At 42.3% G+C, this 25,745-nt stretch overlaps 1 long non-coding RNA gene across 1 annotated transcript; it reads left to right on the top strand.

Annotated features, from left to right (window-relative positions):
- Positions 1-8,325: 8,325 nt before the first annotated feature.
- Positions 8,326-10,810, top strand: LOC127564233 (uncharacterized). The gene is made up of 2 exons (XR_007954211.1): positions 8,326-8,902; positions 10,618-10,810. It is a non-coding gene; the product is annotated as an uncharacterized LOC127564233 (long non-coding RNA).
- The last annotated feature ends 14,935 nt before the right edge of the window (positions 10,811-25,745 follow it).

The raw sequence follows: 25,745 nt of genomic DNA, 5'->3' as shown, positions 1-25,745 counted from the left end.
CTTCCTGCTGGTTTACAGAGGCTCATCCCCACCTTCCTCCCCTCGGCTTCCTCCTCTGAGTTGTCTTGCTTCTTTAGATTGTAAGCTCCCGACGGGCAGCTTTTTTGTGTGTTTGTCTACTATCTATATTTCAGAGTTATTGTAATAAAACTCTCAGTAAGCCTTAGAACACTATACTACTATTACTACCACCACCACCACCACTGCTACTACTAGTACTACTACTACTACTACTACTACTACTACTACTACTATCACCATTACCACTACTGCAGAGGGCTGAAACCATTGGGTTGATGCACTGAGGTCGGGACTGCTGAGCACTTGAGGCTAAATTTTTGACAAAAAGTTCCATCCTGTTCCATCCTGAGTCTGGATCAGACTTTTTGTTTGAGGCCCTTTCCAACTCTCAGATCTGAGATTCTGTGTTCTTTATATTCATTATATTGATCTCCACAGCTAAGTGAACGGGTCAATAAGTTACAGGACTTTAGGGATTTCCATGGATATGTTGAAAATGAAATTATTCTCTCCCCCTATTCTAAGGGAGTTCTAGGGAAAATCCACCACTGGGATCAATGGGACCAATGTTGGAAAGGGCAGGACTGAAAGGCAACTTCAATGACTTCATACTTCCAGAATGATCTTGGGGCAGGAATTGAAATTAGACTTGACTTTGGAACGGAAGGTGCGTTGTGATATAGCTTGTTGGATTCAAATGGGAAGTTGTTTGGGGGTGTTGGAATAACACAGAAGAAAAATCCCGCTTAAAAGCCAGCCAAGCTTTGCTGTAGGCCAAGATTAACTCAACCGTGCAACTGGAGATAGTTCTATGTGTTTAATGGGTCCCCATTGACTGAGCTGAATCCTCATGAAATCGGAGATCCTTTTAATCAGTCTCAAAAAATGGAATATGCTCTTGAATTGTATGAGTGATGGTCGATTTCTGAAAAATTATATAACCCATAATTTCCCATGAAGTCTTCTGTTTTCTGATGAAAATCATATTGGAGTCAAGATGGAAAGGAATGAGGTTCAAAGATGACTTCCCAAATATGAGACCTTATTAATGGTAGGAATAAGACGTCTCCAGAGACTCACAAAGAGATGCATGAGTACACTGAAGGACCCTGAGAACATCAGGAACCAATTAACACGCAAGCCATTTTCACTTCTTTGGCCATAAATGCCACTGCTTTTCTTGACTTGATTAAACCAGTTCCCAGGGTACGAGGAGTTAAGCCAAAAAAGTTTTACATTCAATTTTCCTTCTCCCTGAAGACTTTTTGCCTGCTGTATCAAAGCAAGAGAGATACCCCAATGAGACCAAGAGTTCTTAAGATGTTTCTCCTCTGGGAGAACGTGGTTAGCCAAAGTTCCAGGTCTCCAAATGTCAAGTTGCTCATCCTTTCTTTGGCTGTTGTGAATGGGTACGCATTTAAAAGTGATTAAGATTCTTTGTTTCCCCAAAGATTCCCGAAGCTTTGGCTTATTGTTGGCAAACCAGCTCTGCTGTGTGCAGAAGGGTGATTCATTTCACTTACTGGAATACCACTGTTTTCTTCAAATCCCTGGTTTCCATTTTGAGTTTTAAGTTAGGAAGAAGGGGCAGCTAGTCAGTGTAGTGGATAGAGCACCAGCCCTGAACTCAGGAGGTCCTGAGTTTACATTTGGCTTCAGACATTTAACATGTCCTGGCTGTGTGGCCCTGGGCAAGTCACTTAACTCCAATTGCCTCAGCAAAAGAAAAAAAAAAAGGTTAGGAACCAAATGCCAGTTGGGGAAGGCAATATCGCTGTCATTGTTGTGTGCATTGTTCTTATAAATCACAGTGATTGTTGTATTCCCGTAAAGATGGAAGCATCATAATCAATTCTGCCACTGGAAAAAGACTCCATCCAATGGATTTCATTACATTTATGATACAAATGCCCAGAAGTTGTGTTGGAATAATATAGACTAAACCAAGAGAATTGTGGGAATTATAATGAATTAAAAAGCATTTATTGAGGATTTACTCTGTGCCAGATATTGTGGAAAATATCAGAGTTATAGATACATGAGTGACATAACTGGTCCTCAAGGAATTTCACTTTCAATAAGGAGATAATATATATAAATAATAAAAATATGAATAAAGGTGAATATTGGGGAGGATGGCACAAGTAGCTGGGAGATTGGGGAAGACGTCTTGGAAAAGGAGCTTAATCTTAAAGGACTTTTAAAGGAAACCAGGGATTCCAAGAGATGGAATTAAGGAGGGAATATATTCCAGACATAAAGTACAGCCAGCACAAAGACCTGGAGATGGCAGTAGGGGGTTGCGAAGGGTGTGCCCCATGTGACTTGGATAGAGTAGATTAAAGGGTAAGAAGATGGTATCTCCAGGAAGGGATCTGCTCATGAAGAGTTAAAATGCTCAACAGAGGACCTGAATTTGATTCTAGAGACAGTAGAGAGCCCCTGGAGTTTATAAGTAAAAAGGCAACATGCCAAATTTAACTTGAGGACAATCACTTTGGCCACTCATCACGCAGAGGTTCCTTGGTCATTGAATCTAATCCAGATCCTAAGAAGCCCTCCTCTGGCATCCCTGACAAGGGATTATCCCCTGTTCATGTGAAGATTTTCAGTTGCCATGAACCAGAGGAATAGTTCCTTTCTCCAGATCACAGAGCTAGTTTAGTGGCAGAACTGATGTTCAAACCCAATCTTTAAGTCTTTAGTCATTGCATCTCTCTGGTTATCAATATCTCCATGTATAAAATGAGGTCATTGGAACAGATGATTTTCAATTTTCCTTATAACTCTAAATACTAGGATTCTACAAATACCACTGAGGGAAGGAGGGAACATTCTTATTCCACTTAATCCCAGAGTCTCGAACGAGGAGCAATTTGTTGGAGATTTCAGTTCAGATTTAGGGAAAATGTTCAAGTCGTTGTTGTTTAATTATTTTGGTCACGCCTGCCTCTTTGTTACCCCATTTGTTTTTTGTTTGTTTGTTTGTTTTTTTGCCAAAGATACTGGAATGGTTTGACATTTCTTTCTCTAGCTCATTTTATAGATGAAGAACTGAGGCAAATAGGGTTAAGTGACTTACCCAAGCTAACATGACTACTAAGTATCTGAGGCCAGATTTGAACTCATAAGATGAGTGTTCTTGACTTTCAGCCTGATCCTCCACCCACTTCCTTGCATAGCTGACCATCAAATAGATGATGTGGACTAAAATTACCTTAGCAGCGGAGGTATCCAAATGGACATGATTCAACTAGAGAATATCACACAGGAGATTCTCATTTAGAAACAGGCTTTGACATTCCTCCCAGCTCTAAGATTTTGTAATTCTAGGAAGACACGGGTGGAGATTCAGAAGACAAAGCATCTTCTTTGCTATTTTCCTTTGGCCAGTCCTGTTTGCCTTCCATTAGGCAGGGGAAATGGCAAGAGGTGTGGACAGCAATGGTTTCATTAAGCAATCTGTGTGTTTCTGAGCAGAAACTGTGATGTTTTGGTTTGTCTAATGGAGCCTTAAGACAAGAAAAGCTTCATTCTCCCCACCCAAAGAAGGAGCATCATTCCCCCTCTCCATTATGTGCCTGCAGCAAAATAAGCTACACAGATCACTCAGCATCAAGGGAATAAGGATTGTGGGGCAGATAGTAGGAATACATTGGGTCATGGAAAAAATTAATTCTGAAAGGGGTTGGTGAAAAGGTGAAAATGAAACAGTGAATTAATTATGTAGAACATTTTAATGACATTTTTCTTGATAGAAGATAGAACTATCTAATATTGCCTTGGAGAGAGCTAATGCTAAAAGGGCAGAGAATTTATGGGACCAAAAACTAAAGAGGAGTCCCCGGACAAATCCCAAAGGCAGATTCTAACCACGCTGAGATCCCAGGACAAGAAGCACAGGATGTACCCCGAGGTCAATTTTGTAATTTATGATGTGAAAATAATACAAGAGGAGATTATGGCGAATTAAATTAAGTACAAAGAAGAATGAGTTGTCAGAGTGGATTCTTTGCAGCTGGAGGGGAATAAGGATTATATTTTTGTGCTTTCTAAATTCTTATGCCCAGGAGCAAAAGTCAATTGCCCTGCCCTAGTTACAGTGTGCTCTTAAGGGAGAATGTAGACAAAATGAAAGTTGTTTTCGAGGGAAATCATCTTAGAATAATGGTGGCCGATATTTGGGGAAAGATGGTCTTGGAGAGACCTGACAAAGAGGAAGGTGGAGACTACAAGAGAGCCTTTAACAGGTCCTTGGTACCTGGGATTGTCCTTCAGAGGCTTCACAGGAAGAAACAATTATGGATATGGATATTTGCAGGTAATGAAAAGTTTGGGACTCGATTGAGAACTGTTTCATTTCAGAGCCATTCTATTCTTGAATCCTGAAGCATCGAGGTAGAGTGGAAAGAACATTCATTCAGATGATCGTTTTAAATCCCAACATCATTTATTCTCAGTACCTTTGAGACACTGATTGGATTTCTCTGGTCTCAGTTTCTTCTTCTGTAAAATGAATGGGCTGTACATGATGGCTCCAAATATGTCTTCTCATTTTGAAACAGTCTTTAGCTTGGTGTCAATGGATCCTCAATGGGTCCAGGAACAGATTTTAGGGGGTCTGAATTTAGATGAGAAAAATAATTACCTATTAAATTCAATATAACTTTTCTATTTCGTTTTATGCCTTTAAAATCATTAGCCTGAGAAAGCATCCGCATGCTCCATTAGGCTGCCAAAGAGGCTCAGGATACACAGCAGAGATTAAGAGTGCTTGCTTCAGGGTCAGGATCCTGTGAATGCCCCCAACTCTTAGGATTGCTTCAGTCAATCTGAAAGGGGGAGGAAGTAGCACACACACACACACACAATTGCAAGCACATATACACAGACACATCAGCACATGTATGTTGTATATATATATGTATGTATGTATAGGTAGGGAAAGAAAAAGGAGAGAGAGACAGACAGACAGACACAGAGACAGAGAGGCAGAAAAACAGAGACAGATAGGGACAAACAGAAACAGAGACAGAGAAAAAGAAGAGAAGAGACAGAGAGAGAGAGAAAGAGAGAGAGAGAGAGAGAGAGAAAGAGAGAGAGAAAGAGAGAGAGAGAGAGAGAATTCTTGTCATTCTGTCTGCCTTTTCTGCTTTGTTTTTTACTGAAAAGGACCCAAATTCAGTTGGTCATGTCTTTTAAAAATAAAAAGGAAGTTGCCCCGGCTCTGTCTGCCTTTTCCTCCCATAGAGCCAGAACACTGGCAGGGTGGCCCATGCATTAGAGAGGGGCTGTGGCTGTGACAAGGCCAGTTTCCTGCTGCCCGTTGACACTCGATTGTTGCAGCCACAGAAGGTCAGAGGGGGGTTTGAGTGCGGCTCCTTCAGACCCTCAGTCACAGGTGAGAGCTGTGGCCTGTCTGGGGCAGCATGGACTCGGACCTGGCATCTTTGGCTTCAGGTCTCTGCATATGAAAGCAGCCTTTCCTCCCCTGGGAAGCAGCCTCTTATTTGCTGCATGACGTGCACACATCTCCTAACTTCAGGACCTCTGTTTCCTCGTCTGTACCATGAAGAGGCTGGATCCAACGGCCTCTAAGGCCATTTCTTTGTCCACCGTCCCTTCTCTATACCTGGAGCTAAAAGTCAGTGATTCCAAATTCGAAAGCAAATGCCTTTGATCTTCTTGACAGAAAAGTCTTTGTTCAAGACCCTCGATGAGCTCTTTGGAGGAGCCCGTGAGAGTCCAGCAATGGGCCGCCATTTCTTCCTCCATTTTCTGGATTCCTTCAAGGTCTGAACCAACGATCACATGCACACGACTCTCCTGGTGGGCATTCGTCCATAAATACCACCTGACCACAACTTCCCGTGGTACCGTGCCGCCATTTGCCAGACACGGTATTTTGGGGACTTGTTCGTGGTCCCCGAACGTGAACCCCAGCTTTCCCGGCTCCAAAGTCAGCCCGCTATGCACCAACTACTCCAAGCTTCAGCTTCTTTTTCTCTGCTGGGCTGAAAGAAAGTTAACCTGGCTGCGGGGGGCTCGGAGCAGCCCTTCAGCAGCCGCTCCTGTCGCTGGCGTGCCCACCAACCTCTGCAGCTTGGGATTCCAGATCCGGAGGTCATTTACACAGCGTGTCTGAGCCCCGAGCCATCTGATTCCTCTCTGATGCGTCCAACTGGGAGCATTTAGAAATCTTCCCAATCCCAGCAGCTCCCAGTAGATGTCCTTCTAAGGCAAGGCTAGGCAGGAGCCAGCAGCAAAGCCTGCTTCCAGGGATGAAGCAGGACTTGAGCCTTGGCTCTTCTCTCAGGGCCGGGCTGGAGAATGGAGGCAAGGAAGGGATGGGAATCTCTTCTTGCAGGTCTGAGGGGCGAGGAGTGGAGGGAAGCTTGGACAGGAGGCTGGAGATGTGAGCTTGGGGAGCTACGGGCAATTCTCATCAGCTCTCTGTGCACCGGGGCTCGCAGTACTTCTCCTTCATGGGGGCCCTGAGAGGAAAGAGTTCCAGAAAGATGACTCAGTCCTGTTATGGCCCTGGCTGCTGGCATTGCCTGAGCTACTGGACCCTCCAAGGACACTGGGGGCTGGGGGTCCCCTGGAGCAAAGCCGGAAAGCACGGGATGTGCTACTGTGAGATGGAAATGGCTGCTCTCTGCTCTGTCACAAATCTTGCGCCATCGGTCCCCTGGGGTCTCCAGGCTGCTCCTCCTAGAGAGATGCTCAGTGGGACTGGACCCGGATCAGGAAGAGAGCCTGGTTCTACCCGAGGCACCTTCCTTCATGTCCAAAAATCTCAGTGTTCCCATTAAACCAAAACAGAAGCAGAGAGAGCAGAACTTTCTGGAGGTCTTTTGGATTTCTTTTTATTCCCTGGATCGAGCACGACTCTGACACACCACAGACACTTAAATGGCCCTTGATTAGCTGGAGCCTCGTCAGGATGCTCTGAAGTTTAAGTCACACGGACGAAGGCCTTTGCAGAAGCTGGCAAGGTCTGGAAAAATGTCTGCTCTGTTCTCAGCCTAGGTCAGGGAGACGATCAGTAGCTCAGGTTTGTGTTATTGAACTCTTCAGAGCCTGCACACCCCGAGACACGGGGGCCACAGGGCTCAGCGCCCCCATTTCAGAGAGGAGGCTCCTGAGGTGCAGAGAGGTAGAACTTGCTCGGGATCATGGATAATCACACATTTAGAGCTTCCCACCTAGTCCCAATCCCCAATGTAACTGAGCTGACAAGTTTCTTCTTGAATAACCAAGAAGGGGGAACTCACCAACTGCCAAACCTGGGCACTCCACATTCGGAGAGCTCGCAGCTAGTCTCTATCCAACGTGGGCTTTGACCTTGGGATGGTTCCATCGCGAGTCTGGCTTTCTCTCTGCTCCCCTTAAGCAAACAGTCGCAGAAGCTCTTAGTCAGTGATCTATCAGTCATTTGACAAACATTTATTAAGCCCCTATTCTGTGCCAGGTGATGTGCTTAGAGTACCACAAAAAGACCTCTCTGTAACAAGGAGGGAAGAAACTTGCTAGGAGGATCTCTTGCTCTTGCTCCCTCAACCCCTCTGGACTTGGAAGACTCTCTTTATCAATCTTGGCTGAGACACGAATCCCCAGGTGGCCAACGCTGGGGTGCCTGGCTCACAATCACCCACCACTTCAGCATAAAAGCATTCAGCAATGGGATGGGGTAAAGGGATACGACAATTCAGATTTTCCAGTAAGTCTGACTCACGTATTTCATTAAGCCTGTGTCAAGTCAGGAAGATAAATGGATACTCCTGGAAGACTTTTATTGTTTCATGTTTTTATAACTCTGCAAAAGGGAAGAACCTAAAACCCAACTCATCACTTCCCGTGGTGCTTTCTATGATTGTTTAGACTGGGGGGAAGGAAGTGGGCAGAAAGAGAAGCTCCTTTCAAGGGGCAGGGACCGTGTGTCCTCCAGTACTGGACTTAACTCGTCCTTGTTAATTAAATTCAGTAATGACTATTTTGTGAAACTACTCCCATCAAGGGGTGATTTTGGTTCTTGTTCTTTCAATGGAAGGAAAGTAACATCCATCAGGTCGGGAGCTGCTATTGCTCAACAATGCCGAGGGGAGGGATAGGAATGGGACCTGGGATTTAATTGAAGTGAGGACCTCCCAGGGAACTGGACCTGGATTTAATCAAAGTAAGGACCTCCCAGAGGAAGAAACTCCTAGTGACCAACAGGGGTGAGGAGCTTCTCTAACTTACACTCCTAGAGAGTTTCTTGGGAATCTAAGAGGTTAATGACTTGTCAGGGTTACACACACAGATACACCCACACACACGTACATGTTTATCTGTTTGTGTGTGTGTTTGTCAGAGATAAAACTTGAATCCAGGTCCAAATTGCAAAGAAATGTATGGTCGAAGAACAAGATGTGCTGGTTATAAATGAGAGGAGGACATAAGAAGCCCAAATGACATGAAGAAGGTCTCTTGTACATTGGACAGATCACCTTATAGGAGAAAATCACCGAGACTGATGAGATGGGTCACAACCTGCATCGTTGGACAGAATAACCCGATGGGGGAGATCCCAGGAACATGCGACTGTTGAAATTTCCCCAACTCTAATATCTTGACTAAAGTAGACACTTGCTAAATGCTTAGGAAATGGGACAGAAGGGAACGTAGCTCCCTTTCTGTGTAACCAAAAGGAGTCGGTGTCTTTAAGAAGAACGCTTAATGTATAACATTTTTTAAGAATGACTTCAGATCCCTTGTGTTTCCAGCCAACAAACACCAGTGGAATTCGCTCACTTCCTCGGGTTAGCTGTTCCTATTACTGAGAAGAGCAACAGGCCCTGGAAACCCCCCATCTTAGTGAATCACATCTGGGTATCTGGTAAGAAACGTTGGTAAACAACCTCCTTTAAGTTATTCTGTCGATGCTTCTTTTCAGAAGAGACGATTCAGGGGAAGGCAAGCTCCCTGAGGGAAGAGATTGCCTAGCTTTTGTCTCTGTGGGATCAGGTTTGAGAACTGCCTGTATCCTGGACTTTGTGACTCAGCACTGAGAGGAATTCTGGGATCATGGAGGTCTTTAAGCCAGAAGGAAGATGACTCACATGTAGAAGTTCTTGGGGGTATGCTGCTCAGCTTTCAAAGGAGAACCGAGAGGAAGGAATGGGGACTTTGAGAGCTGAGCAGAAGTAGGGAGAAAAGAGTCGACTTTCTCCTTATTCTCACTTCTCTCTTTTAGGCTGTTAAGAATTCCTGGGACTGAGTCAGGCCAGCCTTGGGCATCAAAAATCTTGATAGTTTCAGGTCACTTTTGGGCTGAAAAGGAGAGCTTGTCCTTTGGAATTACAAACCCCAGTTGGTTCTCAATTTCCCATGACACATATCTCTAGAGCAGAGAGCATGTTTAAAAAAAAAAATGATTGCTGAATGAATGAATGATCCTGGTAAATGTAGCTGGTTAATTCTATCCCCTTCCTTTCAAGTTACATTTAAATATTTTCTTTATTTGGCAGGAAAAAATCCATCAAATTCTCCATTCCCCAAATGTTCCTTCCTACTGAAATCTATTGAGCCCCAAAGCAAAACATATTTGATGATGAATGAAATACATGTGTATTTTGGCCCAGATTATTTGGATGTGTCATTTATCTTCTCCTTTCTTCCTTTAGGCTGTCGCTGAACCATCATCTCAATTAAGACGCAAAAGGCTTTTGGCTGACTTGGCTATGTTTATTGTTTTTTTTTTTTTTTTGCTTAAAAAAAAAAAAACAAATCGGATTTCAGAGAATCAGAAGGGCTGGTATTATACATAGGTGGGGCATTTGATTACTTAAATGGAGGAGTTGAGGACCCACTCCCAATCTCACGTGATCTCTATAATTCTGCCGTTAGTCATTCATTCCTTTGTCTTAACTACTTTTCCTTCCAAGATTCTTTTTCTAGATAGAAATACAAGAGATCTTTTTGGATTTCTCCAGCTTCCAGGACTTCACCTTTAAATTATACAAAGTTTATGATTTGTATGTTTGTCATTATCTTTATTTGTTTTTGAGGTTTCATTCAAATGGAAGATTCTTTGAAAGCAGGAACTATTCCCTTTTTATCTCTGTATTCCCAGCACCTCTGATAGCACCTGGCAAAGAATAAGTGCCTAACAAGGGCTCCATTGCTTGCTTGCTGAATGGATGGATGGTTGGATGAATGATGAACAAATGATCAAGGGATGGATGAATGCATGGATTTAGAATCAGAAGAAGAGGCTGGATTGAAAGGCTGGCTCTCTCCCCCCAGATTTGGGGAATCTGGCTCTTGTTTTTTTTTCTATAAAATAACAAAGTTGAGCTTGATGATTTTTGAAGTCTCTTCCAACCTCATATTCTGAAACTAAGAAAGAGTAAATGATCTGTTTAAGGTTACATAATAAAGGAAAAAAAAAGATTGGAAATTTACATCCTCTAATGCCAAATCTAACTTAATCCAATCCAGGGTCTCACATTTTCCTCAGCCTTTATCATCAGAATTCCTAATAGATGTTCTTCCCACCCTACAAGAATATTTTTGTGGTTATTTTGTTTTTCCATTTGTTTTGTCCCACAGATGTTAAAATTTGATATAATCGGCCGAAGAACAGTCAATCACCAACCGCTTATTATTAGGTGCCCGCTGTATGCCAGACATAGTCCTGGGCACTGAGAAGCCAGAGAAAATTAAACAGTCCTTGACCTCAGGGAGTTTATATTTTATCTCTTCTATCTCATTCAAAACAAAGTCAATAAATGCTGTAAAACTACATTGCTGCTGTCATTCATTTTTAACTTAGTCAAGCAGAATTATACTGGGTGTTCAAAATTCTCATTGTAGAAAATACTTCAGTCAGGGGTAGAGGCTCATTACTCACATCAACTTATTGGTTGTCTTCCTTTGCTGACTTTTGCTTTTGAAACATCTGGATAGAAGAAGTCCCCAAGCAACTTTAGGCTCATCAAAAATAGGGCTGACTCCTTGATTTTAGTGATGAGATGTTAGAACTTTGTCTTTGTCTCTTCTCTTTCTCAGGAAAATGTTTTCTGGGGGCCTGAGCTCTAACTGACATATAGCAGCTATAACCTGACCATATATGATTTCATTGATTGTTCTTGGGTGATCGTGGAGAGCAAGAAGGCTGAAATATGCAGGCTAACTCTCCAACCACCTACTAGAAAAAGCTAAGAGTTTCTGGGAATGACAAAGAGAAGCAACTTGATGTGGAAAGAGTATTGAAATGGGATTCAGGAGGTCAGAAAATCTATTCTAGATCTGCTATTAAAGTGGAGGGAAGGCCTTGGACAAGTCACTTAATTTCTACTGTTTCAGTTTCTTCATCTGTAAGAAATGTATGGGTTGGTTTTTAATGATCTCTAAGGTATGTTTCTTGAGTCAAGTAACTGAAAAGTAGAAAACAATAATTCTCTCTCTTTCTGTCTCTGTCTGTCTGTCTCTATCTCTCTCTCCCTCCCATCACTTTCTCTTTCTTTTGCTCAACTAAATTTCTTGAAACTTCTTAGAGGATAGAATTGCACTTGAAATTGCTCCGGCTTTCTCCTCAAATGTTACTTATCTATTGTTCTAATGATCTCTCTTTGCTATTCTCTGGAATTTTACATTCAGTTGGGGTATATCAGTCCCTTTTCTCTTTCCCTTTTGTTTTCCTTCTTTCTCCAGCTATTTGTACATCCTCATCAGCCGCCATCTTGCTTTCTTGCTCTTCTTTTTCTTTGATTTTTTTTTTTTTAATTTGGTTCTGCTTCTGGTACAGTATTGTGAATCTTATCCATAATCTTTCAGGTACTCTATTCATGACTTCCACTTCATATCATAAGGGATGTGATTTAGGTCATACCTATATGGTCTGATGGTTTTCCCTACTTTATTTAACGTAAGTATGAATTTTGCTCACCGATGGCTCCAGGTCTTGTTTTAACTGACTGGATGGAGCTTCTTTGTCTTTGGTTGCAAAGTATACAATCAATTCGATTTTCATATTGACTATTTGGTGATGTCCATTTGTAGAATCACTTTCTGAGCTTTTGAAAAAGTGTTTGCTATGATCGGAAATTTACCTTGACAAAACTCAGTTAATCTCTGTCCAGCTTCATTTTACGCTCCAAAGCCAAACTTGCCTGCTAATTCCAATTATCTTTTGAGTGCCTACTTTAGCATTCCAGTCCTTTGGGATGAACACAGCCTTTTTTTAGGGTTATTTCTAGAAAATGCTGTAGATCTGCAAAGAAGTGCACAACTTCGGTCTCTGGCATCCATTGTTGGAGCACAGACTTATATTACTGAGATATTAAAGAGTTTGTCTTGGATTTAAACAGCTATCGTTTTGTCATTTAAAGATTTAATTCCGATGCTGCTTTTCCCATCCTTTGTTGACCATGAGGACCACTCAATTTATCCTAAGTGATTCTTGCCCATGGTAGCATATGTAGTGCGCATCTGAATTAAATGTGTCTGTTCCCACGATTGAAGTTCACCGACACACAAGATGCTGATGTTGAAGTTTTCCATCTCCCATTTGGTCACATCCAGCTACCTTAAATTCCAGATTCCTGGCCTTTATTGATGTTTGCAGCGCCAGACAAACCCCGAGCCGAGCTTTCTGCTGGTTTTGGCGCCACTGCTTCATTCTTTCCGGAGGTACTCACCGCTGTTCTCCATGATTCCTCAGTAGCATGCTGGACACCTTCTTACCCAAGGGATCATCTTCCAGTATCACCTCTTTTATCATCTTAATGCTATCCATGGGGTTTCTTGGCAAAGTAGTTTGCCATTTCCTTCTTCAGGGCATCACCTTTTATCAGAACTCTCCACTATTACTTATCCCTCTTGGGTAACATTGCATGGCTCATCTCAGTTTCATTGAGTTATGCAAGCCCCTCTTCCCAACAAGGGTCTGTATCCTTAAAGCTCTGGCTTTTCCAGTATTAATGGAAGGAAAGCTGAACACTGCAGTAGTGATGTTCCCTAACTGTGTTGCTGGAGAAGATTTTTGAGAGTCCCAAGGAGCTCAAATCAGTCAATACTTAAACTTCCAGACTATTCATTGGAAGGACAAATACTGAAGCTGAAGCCTAAATATTTTGGGCACAGAATAAGAACAACATAGTTGGAGTTCTGGCTCTGAATCGGGTTTGAAGTAGGTTATGATCTGGATTTTAAGATAAGCTTTTCCATTTGCTCTGTATGATGGTGGTCACTTAATATTTTTTGTGCCTCAGTTTCTTCATCTGTAAAATTACTCTTAGATCACTTTTAATTCTGTATCTCTGATCCTGAAAGGACAAAAATAGATGGGTGTGAACCCAAGTGTTCTGCCCCCAATCCTGTGCTTTTCCCCCTACGTACTGAAGCAATATGGGATGGGGAAAATTAGAAATATATTATGAAGCCTTGGATTTCAAGATGAGGATGAGAGTGGAGGATAGACTTTATATCTTCCAGGAAATGGGGAGCTACTAAAGCTTTTGAGCAGGGATGACTAAATAAGAGTAGTATTTTAGGAAGATTAATCTGAATGACATGGTATAGGAGGGATATGTTGAAATCCTGTACGGTGAGTGATTGGAAGCACAAATATTGCAGCTGAAACTTAAATACTTTGGCCACAAAATGAAAAGGCACGATCTTTGGAAAAGAGGCTGATGTTTAAAAAAAAAAAGGAGAATATAGGATTGAGTGTAAGGAAAGTTTCCTTACCATTTGAGCTATCCCTAAGTGTCATAAGCTTCTTCTAGAGATAATGGGTTCTTTCTCATTGGAAATCTTTAGCTAGAGACTGGACGTGTTGCACTGGGGGATTCTTTTTGGGTGAGGCTTGAAATACATGGCAACTAAAATCTACTTTTAAATCCTGTGGCTCTGTGCCATGCTAGGAGTATTAGCTGTCTATAAGGAATTTAATAAAAGTCAGGCAACATAAGTCAGGTAACTCGTTTTGTTTCTTGGGGTTATTATTGATTAGTAGACATTTCTTGTCATGTGTAAAGGATCGTTCTTTATAAATTGGCTTTTTCTACATGCCAGTGTAGAAATAGCAAGGAACTTGTTTTTAAAAGTCAACATGATCTCGCTGACATTTCCAGGTTGGGTTCCCAATCCTCCTAAGAGTTTAGAGCACTGAAAAATTGAGGATAATCAAGATGTAATTGGAGGGGCATTGAGGTGTATAGTGGATAGCTGTGTGACCTCTATGTTCCTTAGTTTTCTCATCTATCAAATGGGGGTAATAGTAACATCTACCTCCCAGGATTGTTGGGAGGATAAAATGTGATAATATTTGTAAAGCACTTAATGCAGGGTAGGACACATAGTAGGTGGTATATAAATATTAGCTATTGTTGTCTGCAGCTGAGCTCATCAAACACACTCGTATTGAGACACTTGGCTGTTTATTTCCTTTGAAGGTCTCCTCTCTTCTCATGATGCTCTTCTTGCCACACAGTTATTTTTGAAATGGGATCCAGTTAAAATGAATTTTATTTTTTAGAATTTCCATGACTTCTTTTTGGAGTCATTGGGAAACCCTAGAGCTTCACAGAACGAATGCTAGCATCACTTGTTTGAAGTGGCTTTGGTTGATTATGTTTCTAATTATATTTATTTGTAAGCTTTTCCATCCTTTCCCATCCCACTGCTGCCCTCCAGAGCCCAGGGCTGTGGCATCGGGGGGGAGGGTAAGCACATTCTAATACCAGGGTGAGATTGCCCAGTGTTCCTATCTCCATGTGCTCCAGATGGTTGGATTTCCCGATTCACTCTCGCCCCCTTTCCCGGGAGCCAGTGGGACTTGACTTGTCAGGATAAGGGTCTCATTTTAGGAAGGGTATTATTACACTGGAGCATGGTCTGAGGAAGGTATCCAAGAAGGTGAGGGAACTGGAGACCAAGCAATATGATGATCAGCTATAAGACGAACCATCAGGAAAGAGGGATTGTTCTGCTTGGTCCTAGAGGGCACAACCAGGAGTGCCAGAGAAGAATCACATAGAGGAGGGTTCTGCTCCAGACAAGGAATAATTTCCCAATAACGAGAACTGTCCAAATATGGGCTGGGTCGTTCTGGAGCTGCCTGCTTAGCCAAGGAATGCTATCCACTTACCTTCCAGATGAAGTCTCAGGAAGGAGTAACCCTGAAGAATGCAATTCCTGGAGCTGTGGACAGCCCGGAACAGAAACAAAACCAAAACTCTATTCCATGCCCCTCAGGATGGGTTGGTGACGGAACCCAGTGGGGATGAGGTAAATCATCGGACTCCCCCTTCTCCAGTTCCTGGGCCATTATGGGAGATGATCCTACAGAGGGAGATATTTCCTTTAAGACTTTTCAGTGGAAATAAAGTATTTAGTTGGTCAGGAACCTGGAAGTCAGGAAGCTTTGGGTTCAAGTTCACTTGTGATTATTACTGGGTTGTCACCTATCCCTTATGCCCAAACACTCTCCCTCTCCCACTAAGCACTTCTCAGACTTCAGAGTTTATAAGTTCTCTTTACTGGGAAATTATTCCTTGTCAGGAGCAGAACCCCTCCTCTACGCTATCCTTCTCTAGCACTCCTGGTTGTGCCCTCTGGGACCAAGAACAACAATCTCTTTGACGTCAAGAGCTGTATTTTATCTCTTTTGTCCTCTCAGCATTTAGCACCAGACCTGGCACTTAGAAGGTGCTTAATAAATGTTGATTGAGTCATTGGCCCTGGGCAAGATACTACAGTAAAAAGAGTGATAGCTCCAGTAGTTGCTACCTCACAGGCTAATTGAGGGGGCTCAAGTGAAATTTGCACTTATTTAGATTTATTTACTATTTCCTTTGATTATAACTTCATGTGTAATTGAAAATTCTGTTGATGTAAAAATGAAGCAATTTCCATAAAAAGAAAGGGGCACATCTCTGGCTCAAACAAGCAACCAAGTAGCCATTTTTCTTAATAAACATTTTTGCCTGGAGCTTTGGCACGATACTGGAAATAATGTCGCCTTCACACGTGTATCTGTTAGATGAGCTGCATGTGCCCAGGAGCCTCGGGCCACAGAATGCCACATGGGAAATATCTCAGGAGTACCAATCTCTGCCCAGGCCTGACGGCTGGGCTGGAGACTCTCTTCTGGTGGCTGCTTCTCCCTTGGGGGCTGGCCAGGGAAAGCTCTGCAGCCTCGGATTTCATGAGAAAGTCTTAGTTTCAGAACCCCACCCCCTCAGCACAAGAAGGAAATCTATCTTGGCTCTGAAATCCTGTCCACTGCTCCTGGGTGGGAGCCCTCTGAGCCAAGCTCGATGAGCCCTCCTGGAAACCAATTCTGGTATTTTAATCCAGTTAAGTCGAGAAGGGATAAGCAGGGGTATCTGTCCAAGATGCTCCCGGGAGGAAGGATCTTGCAGCTCCACTGGACAAAGGCCTGATCCATAAATGGTAGCATTGAATTTCAGGGCGAATTTCCTTGGGTTAGACCTTTCCACCTGGCCTGGGAGGTCACGAGATCTCTTTTGGAGCCCAGCTGCTGACACTCCCCAGGTGTGACTCTGGGTAAATCAGTGACCACTTAGTCTCAATTTCTGCATCCATTAAATGGAGATATTAAAGTCTAATCCTTAAAAGGTTATTCTGAGGCTCAAAGTTAAATAAAAGAACAGATAGAAAAGGTTTTCTCAATAATAAACTCTACAAATCTAGAAGAGGGGAATAATAATAGTCTATGTCTCATAATATAGTTATTAATAAGAAAGGGTTTTTAAAAAAATCTTAAGGTGATTTATAAATGTGGTTGTTTCAGTAGCAATAATAATAGTGATGATTTCTGCCTTGGGCTGACTTTACAATTTTTCTGTGCTGTATTCCACTTTTTTGTTCAGTCCTCTCTTTTAGTGAAGAGCACAGGTAAAACAGAACAAAATAAATATAAAATAACATAAGCAAACATATTTAGGAACATATATGATGGTGGTATCCCATTTTTTCCAGGAGGAAGAAAAGGGAAGGGGAAGGAATATTTATCTTTATATAATGTCTTTATGTAATTTATATTTATATAATTTGTATATTATCTTTTTACATAATTTATATATATTTATATAGATCTACTTTTATGTAATTTATTTATGTAATCTCTATTATGTGCCAGACTCTGTTATGTACTAGACAAATATTACTTCATTTGGCCCTTACGACAACCCTGCAAGGAAGATGTTCTTATTACATCCATTTTATATTTGAGGAAACTGAAGCAAACAGAGCTTAAGTAACTTGCCCAAAGTTATACAACTAATAAGTGTCTGAGGCCCAATCTGAACTCAGGCTTTCTGACTCCAAGTTGAGAGTCTCATTGTAAAAGAGATGAATGTAGGATTCATCCTGTTCTCTAAAAGTACACTTCGTCCTGACAATGAATCTGAGCTCAGCCGCCTTTTGGAGTTGCTTAATTTATAATCCCAGACTATGTGAAACTGTGTAAATTCACCAGGATATTGCTGGTGTGGCCACGATGGGTTGCATGTCAAGGAAAGTCTTAGGGTCATTTTTTCCTAGTTGAAACCCAACCTACTCCTTTTCTTCTTGTTGGGATGGATCTGGCTCATTGTAGTAGCAACACCTGTCCAAGGTGGGAAGTGCTGTTGAGTCAGATTAATGGAAGAGTCTTTTTGTTCTCCCCTAGTCCCCAATCTGCACCGAGTCATGGATTGAACAAATATTTCTAGAACTCCCGATACACGTCAGACATAAGACCCCATTGGTAAAGCTCTTTTACCCTCATCCATGTTCCTTCAGGACTTCTTTAAAGATGGCAGCTCCACCAAGGGGAGCGGGGTGATATGAACCCAGCACAGCCCAGGAAAAATGGGTTGGGGGCCATGAGTTACAGTGTTAGGAGCACAGACACACAACATTACCCTTAGAATATGAGGTAAAAGATGCCCTAGTTTGAGGATTAGCCCAGAATGGAATAAACATAGATATGGTTTTTAACAGTTTTCACTTTTAGAGCAGAAACACTGCCTGGATTTAGGCAAAATCTTGAAACAGAGAATAATTTGAATTTGAACAAAAATAAGTTGTCCTGTTCTCTATGCTGTATCTTTAAGGGCTGTCTTAGTGGAATTTGGAAATCTGGCTGCTTAAAAATCCTGTCATATTATGTAACCTTCAGTATATTTGATCTTTTATTTTATGGACTTCTTTGGTTACTGGTGTTAAAAGCAATGATTTAGTGGTGTCTTAGTGAAGTAAAAAGAGGAATGGAAATGATTTAAGACAAATTCAATTTATTTTTGTCCAGGAAAAGAAGACCAAAGGGAGGACACAAAATAGCTTCAAAAGGATTCATTAGTTGACTAAAGCATTTTGGAACTCCATTAAAAAGGAACAAATTGATCTTACTGGGTCTTGTCTAATTTTTCTGACAGGTGCTTTCTGGAGCTTCCCGGTCCTAATGAATAGGTAGAGATTACTTGATAATCCCTTCTGAAAGCCAATGGTCTGACATTTATTGAGACCAACTTGGATTTGAATTCTATGAGGCAAAAGCAAAGAGAGCCTGATATTTTCTTTGGGTCATTTGCAATAGATACTGAGGTTCACTGCTGAATAAGAAGAAGATTAAAACCACTGAAGAGTTGGTATGGAAGTTGGAGATGGTTTTATAACTGATTTTTAGAACACTAAGATTGGGAATATTTGCCTTCAGACCGAATGGTCCAGATGTGAAATTTTCAGTTTGTCCAATTTCCTAATGACTTACACAATAGTCTCTGGGACTTGTCTTAAAGACTCCAGCAATAGAGCTGAGTTGATGAGAGTAAGATGTCTGTTTTTTCTGTCTTTGTCTCTCTCTTTTACATACATACACATTATATATACATATTGTTTCCTAAAACATTTATAAAGCCCTTTGCAAACACTAAAGTACTATATAGATGTTATATGTCAACATTATTATTACTAATAAAGATTATTGTACCCTGTGACCCCTCAGCCCCAGTTCCTTTCTTTGGGCTGACATTCCCCAATACCTTCATCTTAAGGTTCTTTACTGTAGTGTTCTTGGATCACTGAACCAAGTTGATAGTTGATCATCGCCCAATCTTGCTTTTACTGTGTACAATTTATATCTGGTTGTAATTGTTTTTCTCAGCATCAGTTCGTGTGAATCTTTCCATAATTTTCTAAAATCAGCTTGTTCATCATTTTTATAGAGTAATAATATTCCATCACTACAAAGATCTCTATAAGTAAACTATTTCTTGCTCTCCTAATTTGTTTATCATATCACCCTTTATGTTCAAATCCTGTACCCATTTTGACCTAATTTTGGTATGGGGTATGAGATGTAGGTCTGTGCTAAATTTCTAATATATTATTTTCCCTTTATTGCAGAGTTATTGTGAAACTCAAATATGACTATGACTGTAAACTTTAAAATGCTACATCAACACCAGTCGCTTCCCTATTTGAGTTAGAGATCTTAGAAGAGCTCTCAAGAGATCAGCCTTTGGCTCTATTACAACTGGAAGGAATTGTGAAAGTGAGATAATTTCTTCTGTCAGTGATATTATAGTCTTCTTAAAATATTGATTTTAAATATTAAAAAAATTAATTTAATTTTAAATATTTAAGTATTAAATGAAAAGAAAAAAAAGAAAAGACAAAAATCTTTTAACAAATATGTATGGATAAGGAAAACAAATTCCTGCATTGACCATGTCCCAGAATCGCATGTCTCATTCTATATCCAGAGTCCATCACCTCTCTGTCAGAAGATGGGGATCATGCTTCAGAATAGTTATTCTTGATTCATATTTGGTCATTGCATTGAGCCGTCTCAAGTTTTCTGAAGCTGTCTTTACAATATTGCTGTTATTGTATAAATTATTCTCCTCACTTCAATCTACATCAGTATAACGGAGACAAATCTTTCCAAATTTTCTCTGAAACTACACCCTTCATTATCTCTCATGGCATAATAACTTTCTATTGCATAATTTATTCAGTTATTCCCCCAGTTAATGGACACCTCCTGAGTTTTCAATTCTTTGACCTCAAAAAAAATAGTTTTGTACATCCCTGTCTTATTTCTCATTCTTTGTTCTCTTTGGGATACAGACCTATGGATGATATCACCCAATCAAAGGATTAACGCTATTTAATAATGTTTTGGACACAGTTCCAAACTGTTTTCTAGAATAGCTGTACCAATTCACAGCTACCTCCTCAGTGTATTGATGTGCCCCATCCCTTCAATGACTAGTATTTTCCTTTTCTGTTAACTTTGTGAACCACATGGATGTGAGATGGAATCTCAAAGTTGTTTTAAATTGCATTTCCCTATTTATTAGTGTTCTTAATCTTATAACTCTTATGTGAATTATTTATTTATATATATATACAGAGAGAGAGAGAGAGACATATTGGAAATAAGAATGTTGCTAGGGAAACTTGGAAACTTGCAGTGAAGATTTATTCCCTTTTAGTTTTTTTTCTAATATTAGCTTCATTGATTTTGTTTGTGTGATTTTAAAAAATTTTATGTGATGAAAATCTTCCATGGTTTTGCCTATCCTCTTGTTTGTTATGGAGTCTTCCCCTATTCATAAATCTGAAAAGGAATTTATTTCCTGTAAGTGTAAGTTGGTGTGTATATATCTGCATGTAAAATATATAGGTTTATGGATTATTTAAAATGGGATTGTCACAGGTAATGGGGAAAAAGATCTCTGGAATCTTATCTGTATTCCCTCAAAGGAGACTGTGATTCTTGTCTTGAGGAGCAGAAGAAAGAACTTACATCCTACTGGCAAATGGAAGACAAGGGAAGACAAAATATAATTTGTTTTTGTCCATTTTACTAAATCATCATCTTGATTTTTAAAGCTTTCTTTTCTTTCCAGCAGATGTCATTTTCCTAATATCGCAATGAACGAAAGGAAAGCACTTTTAATAGAATTAAATCTGTGACATGACAATTGCACTGTTGTTTCCATGGAGACTCTAGCCACAAACCACGATGAAGGATGATGCAGGGGAGAAGGCAGAGAATCACTTGGAGAACATGTAGAAATCCAACATGGCAGGAAGAATGTGAATGGCCCAAGTGGGAACCACACACGATAAGCAGTTCTGCTCCTCGTCTGGTTCCCCAGCTCCTTCTGCCCTTCCTTCCACTAGAAGGTAAAAGTGGAAAAGTGAAGACAGTCTCTTGGGTTCTCCATGGATAAAGAAGAGTTAACAGGAAGCTATTCCCATCTCGGGCACTCCAATGGAGGACAATTCCATATGTTCTCTGGAGATCAGTAAGCAGTCAATGTGAAAATTTCTGAAGCTCTTGGCTTTAACGAGAGCCGGGTCCAAATCCTACCCTGTGTGATCCTAAGCAAATCAGTCAGTGTGTCAGAGCCTCTGACCCTCATGCCATTCTCTAAACCTAAGCCACAGAAGGGTTGCAACCTGCATCAGGGGAAAGAAGTCCACATGAATAGAGTTCCTGCACTTGGTGTGGTTATCATCCTGCTAATATGATTCCATGATAGCTGTGGTTCTGGTAGCAAGGAGAGGTCTGGGAAACTATTCTCAGAGCTCACTTTGAAATCCATCAAATGGCAAATGTAGAAGAGAGATGGGATTAAAATGAGGAATTAGAGGAAATAAAAGGCAAAATTATATAAAGCTTCCCCCGCTGGCTTCCATGTAGGTTTGACCTCGACAGGAGGGTGGGGTAACCTTGCAAATAGTTTGGAACTCCACATGTATATTCCATTAAGACATTCACCGGCCTCACCCATTCTGGGGCTAATTTGTGCTCCAGACACACAGCACTTCCTCCCTGCTGCCCTCCATCCCCACCCACCCATGGCAAGATGGGATTTATGACTCATCCGATGCATCGCTCCTTCCCTAGAGACCCCATGCTGCTGGGGAAAGGGCTCGGATAAGGAGGCAGGAGAGCCGGGTCATAGAACCGGCCCTGTCACCGACCCAAACGATCAAAAATAAATGACAAAGCTGTACCAGGCACAGTGCAAGACACTAGAGATGCAAAGATCATTCACGGATGGGCTTGAGAAATCACGATCCCTTTCAGCCTCAGGTCCCTGATCTGTAAAATAAAGGGGCTAGGACTCCTCTCAAGTGTCTTCCAGCTGGGATGCTTGGATTTTGTGTCAGCATCGAAGTTGCAAGCAGTCCCGGAGTCCCGGGAGGTGTCCCAGAATCGCCAGGGCAATGCGGGAGCCCAGCCTTTCTTCCCTATCTCAGCCCAAAGAACGGGCAGGGTTGGAGTCCCCAGTTACTTTAAGGGCTGTGGGACCAGCTTTCCCTGGGCTCCACTCTAAGATTTCATTCAGAAACTTCTCCTAAGTCACAGCTGGGAAACAAATCCATCTCAGTTCCTGCTACCTGATGGGAAACTGGAGCAGATAGAGTCTGCGTGAGCCCACCAGATAACGGGTTACTGTAAGGGAGGGGATAAAACGCCAAGCACCGAGTCAGGAGAAGAAGCTGTTTACTCCCGATGGAGCCTGGCCTCTTCTTGGACTGGAGGCCCAGATTCTCCCCCGGCAGCCGGTCGTGGGCCAAGCAACCGGATCAGACGCCCAGGGAGCTCTGAGCCTCTCACTCGCTGGGATTTCTAAGACGTGGGTATTCTTACAGACCTATGTATCAGGAACATCCAGGGCACACGGCCCCAAACTGCCCTGACCATGAGCATAAATCTTCCCTCTACTACGGGGAACCAGCGCCCTTCAATGCCTTGATTTCTGGAGTTCCTGTGGCTTTGTGGAAGAGCCTCCCTGAGGGGAACCCTGGGCTTTCTTTCTGTCTCTGGCCGAGCATCAATCCATGTTCTCTTGGTGATCACATCCCCCAGAATTCTGTGTGAGAGTTCAGAAGGCAATGACACCATCCAGGAAAATAAATGCAGACAGGCCATGGGGGGTTTTGCTGAGCCAATTGGGGTTAAGTGACTTGCCCAGGGTCCCACAGCTAGTAAGTCTTATGTGTCTGAGACTAGATTTTAATTCAGGTCCTCCCGACTTCAGGATGGCGCTCTATCCACTCTGGAAGCCGTTTCCTTTTATTTTTGACTTTGTATTTCTTAGACTCATGTTGTTGGCACGGTGTCCCCACTAAGAGCTCCGTGGGGGCAAGGACTTTCTTTTTCTTTTTGTATCCTCAGTGGTGGCCACGAGTAGGACATGACTTTCAATGTGAACTTGCGTGCCAAAAGTGAGCTAAACAATGAATCAGTACCAGCCAAGGAAGAGTCTGTTATGTAGAGAGAATGAGGGATAGAGCTCAGTCAGACATGGAAGAGCCCAAGGTCATCTGCTGCATCCTGGGCCATTGTCCTAGCTTTGCTGTTGCCCCTGGACTTCAGTGATTCTGGAAGAAAGAGCGAGGCTGATGGCTTTGTGCATCCGCCTCACTTAAATCCAACTCATGCCCCCAGCTGGGAGACCGTTGGTCCTATTTGAAACAGTTGCATGAACAACAGCCACAATGATAGCGATCCTCTGTGTGTAAAAAAAAAAAAATAGAAGATAGCCTCCAATGCCTTGGGTGGATATTCCATGGAGGACTCATGGGAGAACATGGAAAAAGATCATTGATGGTAAAAAGATACCGACCGTTGGATGCTGCTCCAACTCCTGACTCTGGGCTCTTTCCGTTACTGGCTGCCCCCCCACTCCCATGCCGGGAATGCTCTCCTTCATTTTCTCCCTGTCCTGGATTCCTGACTCTCTTCAAATCCAAGCTAACCCATTTTGAAAAGGTTTATTTTTTCAAGTGTTTTATTTTCCAAATACATGTAAAGACCCCTTTTAACATTTGTTTTTGTAAAAAATATACATATATATAGTTTTCTAAAATTTTTCCTTTCCTCCTTTACTTCCTCCCTCCCTGAGATGGAAAGCAATCTTATATAGTTTAAATATGTGCATCCTTTTAAACACATTTCCATATTTGTCATGCCATACAAGAAAAACCAGACCAAAGAGAAGGAAAAAAAAAAGAAAGAAAAAACAAAACAAACAAAAAGGTGAAAATACTATGCTTTGATCCACTCTGGATGTGATTGACATTTTCCATCCCGAGTCTATGATAATTGCCTTGAGTTACCGAATCATTGAGAAGAGCAAGCCCAGATCTCCCCCTCTCCTGGAAGCCCCTGCTTTAATTCCAGCGCCTTCTTTCTGGGGATAATCTCTAAGGTATCCTGTCTAAAGTTTGTTTGCCTGTTTTTCCTCCATTATAGTGTGAACTTCTGGAGCATAGGGACTATTTTACTCCTTCCATCATCTCCCCAATACTTAGTATGACACACACTTAACGAATGCTTGTTGTCTGATGACTGGAGTGAATCCCCATACCGGTAAGATGGCGAGCCATTGAAGCCATCGCAGGATCTCCTGAGCTATCCAGCCAAAACCTTGTAAGGAGCATTATCCTGCCTGTAACCCAAGACCTCTCGGGGAAACAAAGCCCAAGATTCATCATTCATCATGCTGCCGGTGCTACTCCATTATTAGAAAGTTTTTGGCATCGAGCCTAAATCTACCTCTTGGCAATTCCAACTCACTGTTGCCGGTTTTCCCTTTGGAACCAAGAGCAGAGCCCTGGAGAGAGCGGATTTGGGAGGCTGCCCGAGTCACTTCCACTCTTGGGGCTCCGGTTTCCTCATCTATTTAATCAGTGCATGTATTTGGTAGCCTCAATCCCAGCATCCTCTATTCCTCTTTCACAAAAAACTCCTTCAATTCCTGACGGCAGTTACCGGGTGCGATAGCAAGGAGCCCAGTTCCCGCCATCCAGATTCTGAGATTCCACTTCAAATAACTGAGGGCAGGACTCCCGGTCCAGTGAGCTCTTCTCCGCTTGGGCTAAGCATCCTCACAAGTCACACAGCAAGTCTACCACGACTGCCAAGCTCCCGTGTTAAGCAAGACATGATGCTAAGCTCTGTGTAGGCAAAGAAAGCAAGGCAATCCTTGCCCTGGGAGAGCTCCCGGCTGAGGAAGGAGACAGCAGGTCAACAGCGCAGACAAGACATGTAGACTGCATCAACTGGAGAGCGGCTCAGAGGGCAGGAGGATGGGGAAAGGCTTCTCCTCCAAGCTGGGATTTTAGCTTGAAGGAAGCCGGGGAAGTCGGGAGGTGATGAGGAGGCAGGAGGCAGACAGCCTGGGAGAGTGCCAGAGCTGAGAGATGGAGGGTCTCCTTTAAGGAGCAGCCAGGAGACCAGGGTCCTGGGATTGCAGAGCACCATGGAGGGGAGAAGGGCATAAGGTGCAAAGGGGTCAGCTTATGAAGGGCTTTAAGAGCTGGACAGAAGATGGTATAATGGACTCTGGAAATCAGGGTACTAGGAAGAAGTGTACGCCCCTGCCTTATAGGGATTTCCACAGTAATTAGGATGACAAGATTTTCAGACAAGTACCAGAATGGAAGCGCTTTGCAGACTCTGAGAAAGGGGAGATCACATAGGCTGGATTGGGAAATGTGGGGTGCTATTGAGCTGGGTCTTAAAGAGCTAAGGGAGGACACCCAGGTAAGAGCATTATGAGAAGGCTGGCCAAAGAGGGAGGAGTCTGGGGCTGTCAATGACAAGAGCAAAGACTCTGTCTGGGTTTCATTTTGGGGAACCCCGGAAGGGAAGGAAGGCTGCATGCTGTAGGTTCTTTCCTCTTGTTGATAATCAG

The sequence above is a fragment of the Antechinus flavipes genome, chromosome 5 (genome assembly GCF_016432865.1).
Source record: "Antechinus flavipes isolate AdamAnt ecotype Samford, QLD, Australia chromosome 5, AdamAnt_v2, whole genome shotgun sequence".
NCBI classification, from domain to species: domain Eukaryota; kingdom Metazoa; phylum Chordata; class Mammalia; order Dasyuromorphia; family Dasyuridae; genus Antechinus; species Antechinus flavipes.
Note: the sequence above shows the minus strand (reverse complement) of the source record. Positions and strands in the feature narration are given on the sequence as shown.